Here is a 16,560-nt window from a genome sequence, read left to right as displayed (position 1 = left end):
TGCTGGACAGTGTAGGTTAACCCTTTGGGCAGTATACACTATATACAGCTATCTATAGATAGCTGTATACAGTGTATACAGAAGACGAAGTCCAGCTTACTTCCCTCGAGTCCCGGGCCGATTTCGTGTAGCTCCGCCCCCTAGTGGTGACGTCATTAGGGGGCGGAGCTACAGAAGGGAACAAGGCTAGTTTATTTGAAGCTCTGTTCACATTGTACGTTTTGTATAATATGAACAGACCCTTCTGGCAGTGTCTACCCAGACAGGGAGACTCCAGCTGTTGCTAAACTACAACTCCCAGCATGCCCAGACAGCCAAAGGCTGTCTGGGCATGCTGGGAGTTGTAGTTTTGCACCAATTGGTGGCTCCCTGTTTGGGTAGACATTGCATCATGGGTGCTCTCCCCAGCGGACAGCGCCAAAAATGTCATAACCAATTTTTTGTGTTTTTTTTTCTTCTCGTTTCAGATCCGTGTATGCAGAGGATTACTGCGGATTCGATGGATTACGGCGGATTATTTTTTTTCCCTTTAATAAAATGGTTAACGAGGGCTGTGGGGGAGTGTTTTTTTAAATAAAATAATTTTTCCAATGTGTTGTGTTTTTTTTTTATTTTTATTGAATTTTCAGGGTTAGTAGCGGAAGCTGTCTTATTGACGGAATCCATTACTAGGCCAGGGCTTAGTGCTAGCCCCAAAAACAGCTAGCGCTAACCCCCAATTATTACCCCGGTACCCACCGCCACAGGGGTGCCGGGAAGAGCCGGTACCAACAGGCCCGGAGCGTCAAAAATGGCGCTCCTGGACCTAGGCGGTAACAGGCTGGCGTTATTTAGGCTGGGGAGGGCCAGTAACAATGGTCCTCGCCCACCCTGGTAACGTCAGGCTGTTGCTGTTTGGTTGGTATTGTGCTGAGAATGAAAATACGGGGAACCCTATGCGTTTTTTTTTTTTATTTAAATAAGAAAATTAAAAAAAAAAAACGCATAGGGTTCCCCGTATTTTCATTCTCAGCCAGATACCAACCAAACAGCAACAGCCTGACGTTACCAGGGTGGGCGAGGACCATTGTTACTGGCCCTCCCCAGCCTAAATAACGCCAGCCTGTTACCGCCTAGGCCCAGGAGCGCCATTTTGACGCTCCGGGCCTGTTGGTACCGGCTCTTCCCGGCACCCCTGTGGCGGTGGGTACCGGGGTAATAATTGGGGGTTAGCGCTAGCTGTTTTTGGGGCTAGCACTAAGCCCTGGCCTAGTAATGGATTCCGTCAATAAGACAGCGTCCACTACTAACCTTGAAAATTCAATAAAATAAAAAAAACACAACACATTGGAAAAATTATTTTATTTAAAAAAACACTCCCCCACAGCCCTCGTTAACCATTTTATTAAAGGAAAAAATAAATAATCCGCCGTAATCCATCGAATCCGCAGTAATCCTCTGCATACACGGATCTGAAACGAGAAGAAAAAAACACAAAAAATTTATTATGACATTTTTGGCGCTGTCCGCTGGGGAGAGCACCCATGATGCAATGTGTACCCAAACAGGGAGCCACCAATTGGTGCAAAACTATAACTCCCAGCATGCCCAGACAGCCTTTGGCTGTCTGGGCATGCTGGGAGTTGTAGTTTAGCAACAGCTGGAGTCTCCCTGTCTGGGTAGACACTGCCAGAAGGGTCTGTTCACATTATACATAACCTACAATGTGAACAGAGCTTCAGATTAATTAGCCTTGTTCCCTTCTGTAGCTCCGCCCCCTAATGACGTCATTAGGGGGCGGGGCTACACGAACCCCGCCCGGGACTCGAGGGAAGTAAGCTGGACTTCGTCTTCTGTATACACTGTATACAGCTATCTATAGATAGCTGTATATAGTGTATACCGCCCAAAGGGTTAACCTACACTGTCCAGCAGTGTAAGTTAACTCTTCCCTTGCTGGGCTTGCGCATAGCGCACAGCTCAGCAAGGGGTTAAGTGAGCCAGCAATGTGTATACTGTATACACATTGCAAGCTCACTGTAAGTTCTTGCTGGGCAGTAGATATACGATGTATACCTACGGCTCAGCGTCAGCTGTTCTCCTGGCTCTGTAGCCCTGAGAACAGCTGATCCCGACATTCACATAAGGACGATCGCAGCGGGTGTCAGGAGGAGTGACATCCCTGGGATCTGTCCCTTACTGCAGGTACTAATACTCCCAACATGGAGCACACTCTGCTCCATGCTGGGAGCTGTAGTACCTGCATTAATAGACATATGGCAGCGAGTGTAACTTCTGACACCCACTGCGATCTGTCTATTAATACAGGTACTACAGCTCCCAGCATGGAGCAGAGTGTGCTCCATGTTGGGAGTATTAGTACTTGTAGTAAAGGGAAGATCACTGCGGGTATCACTCCTGACAGCCGCTGCGATCCTCCAGTATAATGTATGAATGCGGCGGCCGCTCTCCTATGGTCCCCTGCACGGCCGTATATATACACATATTCCTATTTCTCAAAGAGAGCTGTGATTGGCTGGAACCATCTGGCCAATCACAGCTCTGCGGGAAATATGAATATGTGTACATATACGTGAGTGCAGGGGACCATAGAAGAGCAGCCGGCGCATCTATACATTATACAAGAGGATCGCAAGGGACCCCTGCAATCTGTCAATTAGTACAGGTAACTACTACTCCCATCATGGAAGAGTGTGTTCCATGCTGGGAGTAGTAGTACTACCTAAAAAATGTTTTAAAAAAAAGTGAAAAATACGCACACACTACATTTTCTGTATCTACATTTTCTATATTGTCGGCTACATTTTTAGTGCTTTACCCGCTCACATAAATTGATCCCTGTTTAAAAATGAATAAACATTTCATAATAAAAATGATACATTTCATTAGATACAATTTTTTCCATCACCACTGTATCTTTTTTATTATGATTTTTTTATGATACCCTACGAAATTTTTATAAAAAAGGTATCTCCATAATTTTTTAGGATCGCTAAAGTCCAAAAAAAGAATAAAAAGATTTACCGAATGTATCCGAAAAATCAAACTATCTATATCCTTTTTATTATATTTGTTATCAGAATGAATTCTTCACGTTCGTTTACAGATAACGAATGCATTCGTTATTTACAGCAATAGGGGGGTCGGGAAATAACGAATGTATTCGTTACTTTGCTATTCGTATTATCGTGGCTATTCGGGAATGTTCAAAATATGTTTTCGTGCATTCGGATCGGTCCGAATGCACGAAAACGGTAAAATTCGTTAATTTAGACATTCGTGCCGAACCGAATTGCACATGTCTACTATGCACTGTATGTGTGTATATTACCTATGGACTGTATGTGTGTATATTACCTATGTACTGTATGTGTGTATATTACCTATGCACTGTATGTGTGTATATTACCTATGCACTGTATGTGTGTATATTACCTATGCACTGTATGTGTGTATATTACCTATGTACTGTATGTGTGTATATTACCTATGCACTGTATGTGTATATTACCTATGCACTGTATGTGTGTATATTACCTATGTACTGTATGTGTGTATATTACCTATGTACTGTATGTGTGTATATTACCTATGTACTGTATGTGTGTATATTACCTATGCACTGTATGTGTGTATATTACCTATGCACTGTATGTGTGTATATTACCTATGCACTGTATGTGTGTATATTACCTATGCACTGTATGTGTGTATATTACCTATGTACTGTATGTGTGTATATTACCTATGTACTGTATGTGTGTATATTACCTATGCACTGTATGTGTGTATATTACCTATGCACTGTATGTGTGTATATTACCTATGTACTGTATGTGTGTATATTACCTATGTACTGTATGTGTGTATATTACCTATGCACTGTATGTGTGTATATTACCTATGTACTGTATGTGTGTATATTACCTATGTACTGTATGTGTGTATATTACCTATGCACTGTATGTGTGTATATTACCTATGTACTGTATGTGTGTATATTACCTATGCACTGTATGTGTGTATATTACCTATGTACTGTATGTGTGTATATTACCTATGTACTGTATGTGTGTATATTACCTATGTACTGTATGTGCCTTTATGTTATGTGCTTGTATTTATTGTATGAAGCACATTATTAGGGAATTAATAGAGGAATGTAAGCACAGTATATAGGGAATTTATGGGAGCACAGCATATATTTCATTATATTGGAACATTATATTTTTATGTATGCTGGCACTGTGTGTAGATCCTTAGGGTGCGTTCACGTGTGCCTATTTTTGCTGCAGATTTTGCTTCTCATTGACAATGGGAAGAGAAATCTGCTAAAGCAAATCTGCAGCAGATCTGCAGCAGAAAATACGCACGTGTGAATGCACCCTTAGTGGTGGCACAGTATAGTTAAATATTAGTGGCACAGTATATAGTTCATTAATGTTGGCACAGTATATAGGGAATTAATAGATGAATGGTGGCACAGTATATAGTTCATTAATGGTGGCACAGTATATAGGGAATTAATAGATGAATGGTGGCACAGTATATAGGGAATTAATAGATGAATGGTGGCACAGTATATAGTTCATTAATAGTGGCACAGTATATAGTTCATTAATAGTGGCAAAGTATATAGGGAATTAATAGATGAATGGTGGCACAGTATATAGGGAATTAATAGATGAATGGTGGCACAGTATATAGTTCATTAATAGTGGCACAGTATATAGTTCATTAATAGTGGCACAGTATATAGGGAATTAATAGATGAATGGTGGCACAGTATATAGTTCATTAATAGTGGCACAGTATATAGGGAATTAATAGATGAATGGTGGCACAGTATATAGTTCATTAATGGTGACATAGTATATAGGGAATTAATAGATGAATGGTGGCACAGTATATAGGGAATTAATAGATGAATGGTGGCACAGTATATAGGGAATTAATAGATGAATGGTGGCACAGTATATAGTTCATTAATGGTGGCACAGTATATAGGGAATTAATAGATGAATGGTGGCACAGTATGTAGTTCATTAATAGTGGCACAGTATATAGTTCATTAATAGGGGCACAGTATATAGGGAATTTATAGATGAATGGTGGCACAGTATATAGTTCATTAATGGTGGCACAGTATATAGGGAATTAATAGATGAATGGTGGCACATTATATAGGGAATTAATAGATGAATGGTGGCACAGTATATAGTTCATTAATGGTGGCACAGTATATAGGGAATTAATAGATGAATGGTGGCACAGTATATAGGGAATTAAGGGGAGGTACGGTATATAATTAAAGGGAAACTGACAGGCTGTTTACTCGCACTAAACCCAATACACTAGGTTACAGTGCAGTATACAAAAATTGGTCTTTCCATTTTCTAGGTATTGCCCCACATTGCTAGTATGCGAAGTCAGTCTTGTGCGCAATGGAGGCGGAGCTTCCCTGCCTCCATCCTGTATGCTGTGCTATGCCTCGCCATCTTTGTATATTTATAATTATTTTTTTTGCCAACTTTAGTATATTGTAGACTGTAAGCATATATTAGTGTGGTGTCCATCTCTTCAGTGTAAGAACCAGAGCTGTGTGGAGATTCCTGCGTAAGGTGGGTGATTGGTGATGGGTGCTGGGTGATGGGTGCTGGGTGATGGGTGCTGGGTGATTGGTGCTGGGTGATTGGTGCTGGGTGATTGGGGATGGGTGATGAGTGCTGGGTGATTGGGGATGGGTGATGGGTGATTGGTGCTGGGTGATTGGTGCTGGGTGATTGGTGATGGGTGCTGGGTGATTGGTGCTAGGTGATTGGGGATGGGTGATGGGTGCTGGGTGATTGGTGCTGGGTGATTGGTGCTGGGTGATTGGTGATGGGTGATTGGTGCTAGGTGATTGGGGATGGGTGATGGGTGCTGGGTGATTGGTGCTGGGTGATTGGGGATGGGTAATGGGTGATTGGTGATGGGTGCTGGGTTCTGTCATATAGAGCTCAGGTGGGGGCATATAGGGGGAGATTTATTAAAACCTTTGCAGAGGAAAATCCTTCCGCAAAACGATCTGATTGGTTGCTATGGGCGACTGCACCGCTCTTTCTCTGCACAGGTTTGATAAATCTCCTCTATAATACAGTATATTATAGGGCAGCTGTCATATCTTTTCTGTAAATAAGACTGACAGCACAGCCAAAGTGTATATACACATGGCAGACCTTCATAGAAACTGTTCTTGACTCGATTTTACAAAAACACCAACTTTTATGGGGGCTAAGAATGTCGAGAAAGCCTGGCGGGAGTCCACTGTGTCCCTGGGCCGCAGCACATCTGCCCATTAAGTCTGGCAGACGTTTTTTAAATTATGAAAAGTGCCCTCTTTTTTACTTGAGCCCCTGCCCTCCAAAATGTCTGTGCATGTCCCTGGTCTGCAGGGCAAAGCACAGGGGGCATTATATGTGAAGAGCACATGACAGGGGGCCCCCTGTCCTGTGCCCTTCACATATAATGCCCCCTGTGCTGTGCCCCTCACATAATGCCCCCTGTCCTGTGCCCTTCACATATAATTTATATGTGTGGCACAGCACAGGGGGCATTATGTGAGGGGCACAACACAGGGGACATTATATGTGAGGGGCACAGCACAGGGGGCATTATATGTGAGGGGCACAGGACAGGGGGGCATTATATCATATAATGTCCCCTGTGCTGTGCCCCTCACCTAATGCCCCCTGTGCTGTGCCACACATATAAATTATATGTGTGGGGCACACAGCACAGGGTGCATTATATGTGTGGGGCACAGCACAGGGGGGCATTATATGATATAATGCCCCCCTGTGCTGTGCCCCTCACATATAATGCCCCCTGTGCTGTGCCCCTCACATATAATGCCCCCTGTGCTGTGCCCCTCACATATAATGCCCCTTGTGCTGTGCCACACATATAAATTATATGTGTGGGGCACAGCACAGGGGGCATTATATGTGTGGGGCACAGCACAGGGGGACATTATATGATATAATGCCCCCTGTTATGTACCCCACACTTATAATGCCCCCTGTGCTGTGCCCCTCACATATATTGCCCCCTGTGCTGTTCCCCTCACATATATTGCCCCCTGTGCTGTTCCCCTCACATATATTGCCCCCTGTGCTGTGCTCCTCACATATAATGCCCCCTGAGTGGACAGGACATGGGGCTTTATATGTGAAGGGCACAGCACAGGGGGCATTATATGTGAGGGGCGCATGATAAGGGCATTATATGTGCGGGACGCATGATGGGGGCTTTATATATGAGGGGCGCATGATGGATGCATTATATGTGAGAGGCAAAGAATGGGGGCATTATATGTGAAGGGCACAGCACAGGGGGCATTAAATGTGTGGGGCACATGACAGGAGCATTCTATGTGAGGGGCACAGCACAGAGGGCATTATTATGTGGGGGAACAGGACAGGTCATATTATATGTAGGGGCACAAGATGGGGCATTATTACTATATGTGAAGGCACAGAGTGTTTTGCCTTTCAGAAGTATAGTGTATATTGTGAGGAATTTCTGGGGTGGTACGTTTTTTAGGGGCCACAATACATTACGGTATTTTACTCAGAGGGTAGTTACAGCACAGCAAGTTATATTCAGAGAATGCACTGTGTGGTAGTATTAGATTTAGAGGGCACAGTGTGTGTTAGTATTATATTCAGTGGGTACAGTGTGTGATAGTATTATATTTAGAGGGTGCAGCGTGTGATAGTATTATATTCAGAGGGTGCAGTGTTTGGTAGTATTAAGTTTAGAGGGCACAGTGTGTGGTAGTATTATATTCAGAGGGTACAGTGTATGGTGGTATTATATTCAGAGGGTACAGTGTGTTGTCTATTCAGGGGGTACAGTATGTCAGAATTATATTAGGAGGGTGTGTGACAGTATTATATTCAAAGAATACAGTGTTTGGCAGTATTATAATAATTATTGTTTTCATATAGAGGATCAGAATGCATTGGCATAGTGAGGAGACGTCTGGGCATCAAGTTCTGCAGAGAGAAGATTTAGCTGGAACAAATCCTGGCGGTATGTACCATCTGAATTAGATAAGGAAAGACTATAGAGAAGACGTCACCTGTAATCACTGATATCATTGTGTATTCTCCTCACTATAGAGAAGACGTCACCTGTAATCACTGATCTCTATATTGAGGAGAATACACAATGATATCAGTGATTACAGGTGACGTCTTCTCTATAGTGAGGAGAATACACAATGATAAGACGTCACCTGTAGTCACTGATATCACTGCGTATTCTCCTCACTATAGAGCCTTAGCACTTTCCCATTCTGTGGCAATTGGTATATATGATTATTTTTCTGACATATGAGCACGGCCTAAGAGTCTTAAACAAGGTTAGGACTGTATGATACATTTAATAATATTGTAAGTTCCGTAATCTTCTGTCCACCAACACAAAATACTCTAATAGCGCCCCTCCCGAGACTCGACTCTGGATCCGCCCCTGCTCCCAGCATGCCCTGACAGCCGAAGGCTGAGAGTTGTAGTTTTGCAACAGGTGGGCAGCCACAGGGGATCGGTGTTGCAGTATGTCAATCTAGGGCCATGGTGTCTGATCTTGAACTGGCAGCAGGAGCCATGACCACTTTAAATCAATGGCTGCTGGGACGTATGACTAGTGACATCCTTCGTTCCAGACCGCAACGTCAGGGACGTCACTCGTCAGACGTCCCGGCGGCCAGCGCTGCTCATTGAGCCTACCGGAGTAGCATTGATCTATGTAAGAAACCTATGGGCCGAGGCTGTTGGGGCCACCAAATTATATTACTTATACAGAATGTCTGGTTAGGAGAAACAAATATAACGCACCCACAGGGAGTGGCGCCATTTTAATAAAATTTGTCAAAAACCTTAAATAACAGTCATACAGAATATATTAGAAAGCTTTTTTGATTTTCAGCCAATCAGAGAGCAGCACTACTGAAATAGAACTCCCAGGAGGTAACAGTGTGTCAAACATGTGATGTCATAACCATTGTCCACCAAAGAGCAGCACTGAGCAGAAATAACACGGCTCCTGTTCATTCTCCATCAGTGAGGGGCCGGTGCTGGACACTGTGTAGGGACGCGGGAATGCAAAGTCATACACATGACTGTGACTGGTAAGTGTTACATTGTTGTGTCCAAAAGATCTTTAGTGCAGTTCCATGTGTATTTCTATGATAAACATGTAAATAATCTATCTTTTTTTTCTTATCTTAGATGCACTATCTCCAGGACATGGAGTAGCATTTCCGGACCTACAGCAAGACGTTGGATGAAGGCATAGCCCCAGAAATAACACTGGTCCTGTTCATCAGTGAGGGGCCGGTGCTGGACACTGTGTAGGGACACGGGAATGCAAAGTCATGCACATGACTGTGACTGGTAAGTGTTACATTGTTTTGTCCAAAAGGTCTTTATTGCAGTTCCATGTGTATTTTTATGATAAACATGTAAATAATCTATCTTTTTTGTCCCCTATCTTAGATGCACTATTTCCAGGACATGGAGTAGCATTTCGGGACCTACAGCAAGACGTTGGATGAAGGCACAGGCCTAGGAATCATGCACATACACAGAAACATTTGCCCAAATTATAGAGGTAACCTCCTTTAGTATGCCCAGAGGAAGGGCCATACAGTAGCCATGGATTCCCTACAGGTTTCCTCCCCTCTGGAGGTTTTTCCTGTCCTGAGTATTAGTTACTGTACGCTCTTTGTGAGTGATGGGAGGTTACAAAAAATCCCCTACACAAACATTTTAATAAATAATAAATAAAGTTCCCCTTTTTTTAAACTGTTCTTTGACTTGTTCGACTCATTTATTTATTTCTGTGTGTGAAAATAGAGTTGGCAAAACATGGATGACCAAAGCTGCTCTCCTGCACGATCTGCATAATGTGGTGCAGAGAGAGGCAACTGGTGCTGGGTGGTGCAGTTTATGAGGCAAACGTAGAACACCCAGCAAGTTCCATGCACAAGCCTTTTTCTGATGAATGGGACTCATGCAGGGAACTTGCTAGGGGTCATACGGTTGCAAAGGATCAACTTTTGGGTACATGAACTGTCCCTTAAAGGGGTACTCCGCCTCTAGATATCTTATCCCCTATGTAAAGGATAGGGGATAAGATGTCTGATCAAGGGGATCCTGCTGCTGGGACCCCAGCAATCTCCATGCAGCAACCAAAATTCTAAATAGTATGTTTAGATCACTGGTTCCTGTGATGGGATTCGTGACATCATGCCACACCTTCTTGTGACATCACACCACCTCCCATAGACATAAATGGAAAGGGTGTGGCGGGAGGTCACGACCCGCACCACGAGAACCCAGAGTTCTTAATATATTATTTGGAACGCCGGGTGCTGCATGAAGATTGCGGGGGTCCCAGTGATCAGTCATCTTTTGTCCTATCCTTAAGGTAGGGGATAAGATATCTAGGGGCGGAGTACCACTTTAAGGAATTAGAGAGTGTAGGCATGCCTTACAAGCAGGTAGAAAAAGAACAGCTGGGAGAAATGACAGGACACGAAGCAATATTTGGCTGGGACCGATTTTGGGTGTGTTCTGGCCAATTAAAGGAGAAGTATGGCAAAAATTAACTTATCCCCTATCCATGGGTTATGGGATAAGTAGCTGATCGTGGGGGGTCCCCCTGCTATACCTGGGATGAGACCCGTCGCTCAGTGAGAAGCGCTCGCTGCAGACGTCAAATCTCAATTTCCCTGGACCCCCCCCCTTCCTTCATGTCCACCACAGACGCCCCCAGACTGCTGTTTCTTACAGAGTTTTATGCCCAGAAATGGTTGGCTACTCACTTTGTCAGTAGATTCTCATCCTAAATATGAAGACAATCGGGGAAATGTACCTGTGGAGAGGAAATGTTGTCCAGTTGCTCTTAGCAACCAATCAGATCACTTCTTTTATTTTTCAGAGGTCTTCTCAAGAATGAAAGAAGTAATCTGATTGGTTGCTATGGGCAACATGATGAAAACATATTTTTTTTCTTTAACAACTACAGTACTACAACTCCCAATGTAGTGTGTCTTTTCAACCTGTGCCTCCTCCAACCCTGACCCTTAGGGGGGCACAGACTGACCACACTGGGGGTTGTAGTACTTTCATTTTTACAGTTCCCCTATAACTCTGCAGCTTCGGTAGAAGTATGAGGCTCAGCCTTAGAGTCAGTGTATCTGGCTGCTCCGGTGTTCTTCTATTTTACAGCCTGGACCCTTGACTTGGGGATATTATAGCTGCTAAAGCCTACCATCCACCAACCCCCAAAAGCCCCCTTTGTAACGAGGAATCCCTTACCTTAAACATGACAGACACAGTGTTGGTGGTAACAAGGCCACAGCAGCCCCTTTATTAAATATCAAACAATAAATAACAATAAAACATTGTAAGGCAACCTTGTATGAACATCATACATAACATTGAATAAAACATATTTTTTTTTTTTTTTCAAAGTAAAGTTTTATTAAGGTTTTCAACATACAAGGTAAAATGAAAATTACAACATGAGAAGTGTCTACACTGGTCAGGCAACAAAGCCCACATGGCTCAAGTAAACAAGGAGTCACTCAGCGAAGTTAAACATTACAGCAGTCCGAGCCTCACATCATAAATGAACTCCAGAGAACAGAGGTTGTGAGTAGCTAACAGGATTCAGAACTACGTATAAATTCGATAACTTTAGCGAAAATTCAAACATCGCCAGTAGTGAAGCAGAGAACCAGGACAGACAAAGGAAACACAACATCGGTAGAGGGAACTGGAAGATAGGAGAGGAGGGAGAGAGAGGAAAAGATACAGGGGGATAGAGGAAGGAGGGGGGGGTGTAGAAGAATCGAAGAGGGGGAGATAGGATGCAGCAGACTTAGTGTAATATGGCAGAGAGTCTTACCTGTTCGGACTGAACCTCTCCACCTGTCTAAGCAGTAAACAGCAACTGTGGGTGAGCTATTGCGGAGTTGGACAGAGGGGGATGAGCGTGCGTGGTGACAGATCCAGGTTATCATCAGTGAACTCCTGAAAGGCAACATAGGATAGCCAAGGCGACCAAACAGCATGGTATTTATCGAACTGTCGGGTAGAGTCTGCCCGGAGTTCTTCCATCCTACAAGTATAGGTAACTTCCCTCAGCCATGAGGAGTAGGTCGGGGGTAGTGGAGATTTCCAAAGGCGAGGGATCACAGCTCTAGCCGAGATAAGTAAATAGTGTGCTAAAGTGGCTGACAGACGGGGGCATGTGTTAGGGAATATGGACAGGAGGATAGGTCGTGGGTCCTTATCGATGGAAAGGGTCGTCAGCCTATTTACGGTAGATAAAACTTGTGTCCAAAACGTATTCAATGTCGGGCATGTCACCCAGATATGGGACATTGTCCCATTTGAGCGTTCGCACCTCCAACATGCATCAGAAGCCTGTGGGAACATCTGCGCCAAAAGAGACGGCACTCTGTACCATCTCGTGATGATTTTATAGTTAGTTTCTTGTGCCTTGCATGAGATACTAGATTTGTGACAATGTAGCAGGGCACGAGACCAGTCATTGTCAGGAATAGAACATTGTAGTTCCCTTTCCCATGCCACTCGATAGGGCAGGGGAATTTCAGAGCGTTCCCCTATGATCAGGGCATAGAGAGTTCCAATTGCATGGGGGACAGGAGCGGAGGCCGCACAAAGGGTTTCAAAGGGGGTCAGTTGTCTATGAAGACGGAGTGCGGCTTTGTTGGTGTTATAGAAGTGTAGAAGTTAACTATATTGGAACCTATGTATAGTTGAAGGCTGAGTTCCACCCAAAAGGTCGTAGAGGGATTTCAAGCCTGTGGGTTGCAGTAAGGAAGAGAATAGGACATAATCAGACTTTTTACGCGTTAAGAAAGTGGCAGAAGTCTGCGCTGGAGGGAAGAGCACATTGCCAAACAGGGGCATAAGGGGGCCATCCGGGAAATAGTGAGATGTATTTTTCAGGTAGGACTGATGTGCTCGCAGTATTGAATGTGTTACCGGGGGTAAATGGTCAGGTGGGTGCAAGGGGGCGGGCAGTCTTTTGGTCCACAAGGTAGACCTAGCATCCACACCACAGAGATTTCTTTCAAAGACAACCCATTGCTTAGCAGTCTGACTGTGGTAGCAGTCTAGTATTCTGGCTAATATGATCGCCTTGTAATACGATAGGCAGTCTGGCAGTGCGAGGCCACCCTCCCTCTTGCGTCTATAAAGCACCTTCCCTGCCAAGCGGGGATGTTTCTTACTCCAAACAAAGTGAGACTGCATTGCAGAGAGGTCCTTAAAGAAAGAACGGGGGATATGACAGGGGATACAGGCAAAGAGATAGAGTAAGCGGGGTAGGATGTTCATTTAAAAAATATTTACCCTGCCAATCCATGAGAAGTTTTTATTGTCCCATTTCGACAAGTCAGTTCTCAGGGTGTGGAACAATGGGGGAAAATTTAATTGAAAAGTGCTAGCCAGATCACTAGGGACTAGGATCCCAAGATATTTCAGTGATGACCTCTGCCATTTAAAAGGGTAAGTGAAAGAAATGTGAGTGATCATTTGGGAGGGCAGTGTGATATTCAAAGCTTCGCTTTTGGATGGGTTCAGTTTATAGTTACTATAAGCCGAATATTGTGCTATGGTGGAGAGGAGGGAAGGGAGGGTAGTGAGCGGGGAGGAGAGAAATAGAAGGACATCGTCAGCGAACGCTGAGCATTTGCAACTGCACGAGGGAGAGGAGAAGCCTCTTATATCTGGATTCGAGCGTATTGCATTGAGCAAGTGCTCCATGCATAGGACATAAAGGATAGGTGATAATGGGCAGCCTTGCCTCGTACCGTTGCGAATGCTAAAGGGAGCCGACAGCTGTCCATTGATTCTGATTCTAGCCTGGGGTGAGGAATACAGCGACATGATTCTGGCAAACATATGGGGGCCCAAACCTATTTGTCTCAGAGTCGATCCCAAAAATTCCCAGTCCACCCAGTCAAAGGCCTTCTCCGCGTCCAGAGAGAGCAAGAATAGGGGAGAAGCGTGTAATCGAGCACAATGCACTGCAGAGAATGCTCATAGAGTATTATCTCTTGCCTCCCTTCCGCAGACGAAGCCCACCTGATCCGGGTGGATGAGGGAGCTCATGTAGGGTGCCAATCTATTTGCTATTAATTTCGCGAATAATTTTGTGTCAGTGTTAAGGAGAGATATTGGTCGGTAGTTAGAGCACTGCAGGGGGTCCCTCCCATCTTTTGGAATGACTGTGATATATGCGTCAAGGAAGGCCTGGGGGATTGAGGAGGAAGATGAGATAGCATTAAAAGTCAGCAGGAGTGTGGAGGACAGGTCATCCCTGAGGGTCTTATAGAACTTGGCAGTATAGCCATCTGGTCCCGGACTTTTACCAGCAGGTAGGGCCGATATCGCCAGGTGGAGTTCCTCAGGGGTGAACTGAGCCTCCAAGTCCGAGATAGATTCAGCAGTTAGGATGGGCAATGCCGTTTCATGTAAGTAATTCTGTAAGGAGGGTTGAGTGTCAGTGTGAGAGGAGAGAGCGGTAGGTTAAGGGAGGTTATATAGGTCTGTATAATATTTCTGAAAAGTTTCCAGTATTTCCGGCGTGAGGGAAGAAGGGGTGCCTGATCGAGTGCGAATGGAGGGGACATAGAGGGTCGAGCGTGTCGCCCTAAGGGCCCTCGCCAGCATCTTCCCCGATTTATTACTCCACTCGTAGAACAGTCTACCCGTTAGTTGTCTATAGTGGCAGTGTTTTTTGTTGAGCGTCTCTAACAGATCACTCCTGACTCTGATAAGTTCACGGTAAGTTGAGTCCTGTTGGTGTTGTTTGTGCCGTGTCTCTAGGATGTGCAGCTCTCGGTATAATGTCATCAGCTTAGCTGAGGCTTCCCTTTTCAGCCAAGCCCCATGCCTCATCAAAACTCCCCTCAAGACACATTTCAATGTTTCCCACTTGATTAGCGGTGACGACGGATCCCACTTCATTAAGCTTCCAAGAGGCATGTGGCTTGACCAAGGTCGGAAGCGTAAATGTACCCTGAACTGGGGCATGATCAGACATAGAGACAACACCAATCGTAACAGAAGTAAAAGAGGGGAGGAGGGAGTGTGAACAGAGAATGTAGTCTATTCTACTGTATGTTTGTCTAGGGTGTGAGAAGAAGGTATAATCTCGTCCTTGTGGATGGAAGGCTCTCCAGGTATCAATTAACTGTAATAGATGTAGCTTATGCCTAAGGGCCCTGAGTTTACTATGAGAGATGTATGAGTGTCCTGATGAGGTGTCCACCTGAGGGAATAGAGGTGTGTTAAAGTCTCCACACAGGAGAATCTGACCCCTGGCAAAGGAGGAGAGTCTCTCCAAAGTCTTCAGTAAGAACTGAATTTGGTTATGGTTCGGAGCGTATATAGAGGCCACCGTCAGATTACGTCCCGCAAGGAGGCAATTGGCGAAGACAAATCGAGCGTCTGTGTCAACTAGGGAGGTCTGGATCGTAATGGGAAGCGTCCTGTGAAAAACTATGGATACACCCTTAGTCCTGGAATCAGGGTTAACACTATGTATCCATTTATCGTAGTGCCTGGTTGGTATGGTAGGGAGGTGACCTTTTTTAAAATGTGTTTCCTGTAGAGCTATGATATGGGATCTTTGCTTATGAATGGAGAACAACGTCTGGGCACGCTTTTCGGGGGTGTTGAAACCCTTGACATTAAGGGTAGTAATGTGAAGGTCAACCGCCATCAGATGTAATGTGTAAATGCCAATATTCACCACACCGTTGGTAGACAGGTGGAGGGTCCAGCCCATCAGTCAGGCAAGTGTCCGAGGATTCAAGTCTGCGTATAGAAGAGAGCACAAGTAAGTGGGGAGGAAGGGAAAAGGGAGGAAAGCAAGGGAAGAGAAGCTTCTGCACAGACACAGAAGCAAAGGGACTAAAGGAATAGACCATAAGGGTCAGAGGTACCAACGGAACCAGTCCGATGTACATACTAGTGGGGTAACGTGATAGACAAGCCAGAAAGGACAGCATTTAGTGGTCCTGGGTTGGACTTATGAGTAACAGGTCAGAGCTTCATCCCCGCTTAAGGGGATGAGGCGAGTATGAAACGGGCTAAGTGTGACAACAGTAGCAACTAAATTAGGGGAACAATGGTAGTTGGTAGGTTATGGGCATTATGTGTGCAGGTAGTAAATTATATTTAGGAAGAGTGGGTACCATGGGAGCAAAGGAGACATAAAATAAACAAGTAAAGAATATAAGACTAACAGGCCAGGAAACAGTGACCATATGAGGACAAGCTATAAAAGACAAGAAATATCAGTAATCTATCTGCGGTGACATAATGCAACCACATTTGACAGTGTTAAACTACATATGAGGTAATACACTAATATCTCAGATAGGCAGCTCAGGTTTTACGTTTCGATCTTTGCTGCAGCGGGACACTTGTGGTGACCTCGGATGGACGGTCTCTCGGAGATCAATCA

The 16,560-nt window shown here is 44.5% G+C and overlaps 1 long non-coding RNA gene across 1 annotated transcript in view; it reads left to right on the top strand.

Moving 5' to 3' along the window:
- Positions 1-9,829, top strand: part of LOC130368230 (uncharacterized) — a 17,482-nt gene extending 7,653 nt beyond the window's left edge. The window contains exons 2-5 of the long non-coding RNA XR_008892385.1: positions 7,992-8,076; positions 8,974-9,014; positions 9,109-9,175; positions 9,543-9,829. This is a non-coding gene — a long non-coding RNA (uncharacterized LOC130368230). The remainder of the gene's footprint in view (positions 1-7,991; positions 8,077-8,973; positions 9,015-9,108; positions 9,176-9,542) is intronic.
- The last annotated feature ends 6,731 nt before the right edge of the window (positions 9,830-16,560 follow it).

Source organism: Hyla sarda, chromosome 4 (assembly GCF_029499605.1).
Source record: "Hyla sarda isolate aHylSar1 chromosome 4, aHylSar1.hap1, whole genome shotgun sequence".
Taxonomy (NCBI): Eukaryota; Metazoa; Chordata; class Amphibia; order Anura; family Hylidae; genus Hyla; species Hyla sarda.
This window is presented reverse-complemented; position numbering and strand designations above follow the sequence as displayed.